Raw genomic sequence first — 5,000 nt, 5'->3', positions numbered from 1 at the left:
TTTTTAGAGCACTTAAGCCTCAAGTTTATATAATGTAATTTTTTCCCACATTCAAATTTTATTATCAAAATTGTTGGATATTATTACTTTGATTAGTGAACAAGGTCTGTCTCTCTTTCTCCCCTCCCCACCCACCCAACAACACCCGAGTTAACCAGGCCAGTCAAGCTAAGGTTAGGGTCTTAATTAGGTTCGGCTTGGCTATTCATGTTGGGTTTTGCTTGTGGACCACTAAAACAAGTAAATTGTCGAGTCAAGTCCAAGCTTGTATTTTCACCGTTGAATTAATAAGCTGAATTTTATATTGTGGCTTGTTTCTCCTGCGAACAAGTAATATGAGCCACTCAAAGAGCCAACTCCCAACTATTCATTAATTGCCGAGGAAAGGACATTTATTTAAGCTTTTATGGGAAGACCTCTTGTGTAGAAATCTGACCTGGTCATAACTTTGTGGGCTCCCAAGTCTCTCTCAGTCATTACACTTAGCTGAAAATTGAAGGCCTCAAATTTGAACCCATTCGTGTCTGGACTCTTACAAGAATGGTCAATCACTGTGCACTCCTTTGCCTTCCCTAGGGATATTCCTTGCAGTTACCCAAGGTTAATGAAAGTAAATTACACCATCCCAATGCTTTGACAATAATGTAATATGAATAGTAAAACATTAATAATAGCTTTAATCTTGCCTTCATTTTTTTTTTTTTTTTTTTTTGAAGAAATAGCTGTCATTGTATTATGTTAAATGTTACCCAACAGAAACACTTTATGCTCGTGATTATTCTAGTTTTATATTTCATTAGTTATTTTTTAATTTATTGAATCATTAACTTGTTATTATCTTTTACAGTAGCTATTATAACAACATTTATATGGTACATAAAGCACAAACATGGCTCTACCAATATATACGAGTGGTGTTGCTGGGCAATTGCATCAAGTTTTTCATATGCTGGACACAACCTAATGATGTGAGACCTAAAGGGACAAATTAAAGTAAAAAAGGGAAAATAACTATGAGAAGCACCAAACCTATGAAAGTTTAAATGAAGGTTGAAGTCCACTTTTGACTTGGACTTCAGCATGGCTCAGCCATGGACCATGCCTAATTTTGACTCTATCTACGTAGGCTACTTTGATCGGGAAAATGCGCAACTCAATCACATGCATTTCGCTAAGAGAACGGATCCTAGGATAGTTAAATAGTTTAGATAAACATCACATGACTGTTTTTTTTTTGATGAATGTCTTAATATATGCACAGTATCCTACAGTACTTTTTAAGTACCGTAGAGAATTCCATTCCTTTCGTTAAATAAATGCGCATCTCAATCGGGATGCTAAACACAGCCTAAAAGTCTTTTGTGGTTTTTATTTATCCTTCTAGATGGGAAAGATAACCAGTTAGCTCTTCTAAAACTTCTGATAGCTTTAATTAATATAGGTTGAATTCACCGGTCTCCTCCATGCGGATTCCTCTTCGGTGAGGAATTTCCAAGACCATTTAGCCGTTTGAAAGTAACGCTAAGTTTAAATTCATCTATGTGGCCAATTACCACGTTGGGACTATGTTATATCATTCCACTTTAGATCTTCTTGCTCCATTTTTGAATATATTATTTTTTGATTCCCATGGACATATTTATTCTCGAATGGTTTAATGGTTTTATTTTTCCGATTTACCAAAAGAATATGCAATTAAGTTTGTTTGTGGTTCACCTCATGTACATTTGCATATAATTCTAGGAGCCCGCTAAGGTATAGTACTTTTTCATTGAACTTTATTTTCGTATTAGAAATTCTTGTCGAAGTATTTATTTTGTGTCTATAATTTGCAACTAAATGATAATATTTTTTCTCAAAAAAATTAAATCATAATCTTGAAGATGGGATGGTTTTGTTTTGCTTCCCCCAAGATACGATGCCATAGTGTGAATTCATCTAAATATGTTTTTGGGTGAAGGCAAGGGTGGGACACCTACCATTTGGTCCAAGTCCTTCTTTAACCGTATCCATAAAGATTATTATTATTATTATTAAAAAAAAAAAAAAGGCATCCTTTCTAGCATGGAGCACAAATGAGGTGAGATAACAAAAAAAAAAAAAACAATCCGGTATGGAACAAAATACCAATCAAATTCGGCCATCTATTAATCATCATATAAAAACAATTCCACACCGGAAAACCTTTGAGAAAACAAGAAAATATGGACAAAATACAAAAAAAAAAAAAGAAGGCTACGATTCCATGCAAAAATTTAAAGCTTAATAGGACCAGCCTTAATAGATGGACTGATTGGTTGTTGGACGGCTATGACTTAGTCATCATATCCCAATTTTAAGCAACCATAATTATTATGCCCCAATTTAGAATATAATATGGCCATACAATCGTGGGGTACAGCACACGATAACACAAAAACAACAATTTTCAAATCCATCAACTATTAAATAGTTAAATAAATACTAGTTCAAAATGATTAAATCTAAATTTAAATATCAATATCTCTAATCTCAAAATTCAAAAAGTCATCAACTTCATAGTTAGTTGAAAAATTAAAATTCCATTACAAAATCGCTGAGCTTGCTAATGCAAACTCCATGTTTAGACTATTCTTCATTCCTTGCAATCGTATTCGCAATAAAAGTGGTATGGATGCAATCCTATTCATAGTAAAAGTGGTATGGATGATGTCCATTCGGATATATTTTCATATCTAAATTACTTCAGATTTAGATAGAAATTTAAAGATCTGACTAATATCTGTATCCGTATCCATATTCATATCTATATTTTCCAAAGAAAAATAGATATAGATATGGATAGACAACTATCTGATCCATATCCGAATATCCGAATGTACCTATAATCATACATAATTTTATATAGTACTTATTAATTTTTTTAAAAAATATATAATCATGTAAAATGCTATTAACTTGATTTATTATCTATTTAGTAACTTCTTTGATTCCGTAGTCATAAAATTTAATTATCAAATTTATATCCATAATTTTATCCATACTTTTAGTATTTGAATTATATCCATATCCATTTAAAATGAAATAGATATAAATTTTTATATTTGAATAATATTCATATCTAGATTTGTATTCATCAGATAAAATAAATATGGATATGGATATGTTGGTATCGAATCCGTATCTGATCTGATTTCAGCCTTAGATCGTATTCATTTGAGAAAAAAAAATAAAATAGATATGAGCTACATGGCCTAGTACATAAAACTTATACTATCACATTCGATCAAGCATGAGTTTTTTTATGATAATACAATATTTAAAGAAATAATGGATATTACAAAATAGAGCTTTTCTTAGTATACTATGATAAAATAAGTCATAAAGTCAATCATGCATGTATAAGTCATGAATATTTTATAAGCATGATTCTAAGATGTTCTTTGCTATTTATTCATATTATAATTTAAAATATTACTTATAGATATTCATGCTACATGCCTATGATAGGGCCATATTTCATAATTGATAGAGTTTCATATTTCATATGCCAACTTTATATCCACTAGTAAGGCTATATTTCATATGGATGCTAGCTCCCGAAGTCCATCTTCTCCAATTCTAGTGGATCATATATAGCTATTTGAGAGCCTTTAAAATACTTATATATATATATATATATATAAGTAGATGCATGAAAAAAATACTAAATAGAATGATAAGATTCATTTTTCATACATATGTTATTTTTATTAAAAATATTTATGAAACTATTTTTTATAATAAAATATGATTTTCATATCATATATGCTGATCCTTTATTTATTTTTAAAAAATATGATATCATGAATGGCAAACCATGTATATAGAAAACATGATAATTTAAAAATTAATAATGAGTAAAAGGGCTACTCAACTTTTCTGCCTAAACTTTCAAACTTGGCTGAACAAATCTATTAATCCTATTTATAATATTAAAAGCTAATTAATTTCTATTCGATGACTTTAATAAAATTAAATAATAAGAAAATGAGACTAGTGCCTAGGTGATGATGTTTGGAGGCTCCGAATGGGTTAGATTTAAGCAACTCGGTCAATGAATCATGCAATATGGACTCAATCAAGACTAGTATCATTTCATAGTAATCATCAATAGTAGGTTTAGAGACACTTAACAAGATGGGGGTGATCGGTTCGACAAGCCGCCCAAGCACTAGAGCGGCTTATGGTCTCCTTGCTAGGGTCAACATGGGTCCAAAGTAAAAGATAGAGACAAAAATTTGAATTGGGATCTTTGGATCCTTTTAAAGAGAGAAAGAGGGAGGAGAGACAGAGAAACATGAGAGGAAAAAAATAAGAAAGAGAGAGTCTTCATCCCCTAGAAGTGGAAAGAGATAGGTCGGGATCATCAAGGATCATTGCAGAGTGCTTAGTTGGAGGCCGATGGTAGTAGACAGTTATGTTGGCGATGATTGGCCGATAAGAAAACAACAAAAAAGGCCCTAAAAAGTAGGGAAGCAAGGTTTCATCTCATTTTTGGCTTTTGGTTGCTCATCGGTGGCCATGGCTTCATGAGGAAGCATCATACGGAGATGGAGGAACTTGATCAGAGGCTCATCAATGGAGAACAATAGCGGTAGTGGCCGAAAAAAGGAAGAGAAAAATCCAAAAAATAAGGAATGTGGGAGGAGGGCTTTTTCAATCAATTTTTGGCTGATCCCTTGGCTGGTGATGGTGTTTAAGGCTGTGGAAGGTAGAGGAACCAAAGGAGAGTAAGGCCAGGGTTTACCTTGGCTTTGGTGGTGTTCTCTGGCCATGATTTCTAGCTGCCATAGTGAAAGGTATCAGTGAGCTCAACAATAAAGAAGGGGAAGAAAGTGGGATAAAGAAGGCATAATGCTCGTGGTGAGCCTTGGAGGGAAAGGGGTCCAATTTATAGAAAACTTCCTAGGATTTTTGTGACCCTAGGAGTTCACTTTCTTACTAGACTCAATAGAGATAGGGAGTCTTCTTCTAGCTAG

This window comes from Elaeis guineensis, chromosome 14, assembly GCF_000442705.2.
Source record: "Elaeis guineensis isolate ETL-2024a chromosome 14, EG11, whole genome shotgun sequence".
Lineage (NCBI taxonomy): Eukaryota > Viridiplantae > Streptophyta > Magnoliopsida > Arecales > Arecaceae > Elaeis > Elaeis guineensis.
The sequence above is the reverse complement of the archived record's forward strand: the minus strand, read 5'-3'. Positions refer to the sequence as shown.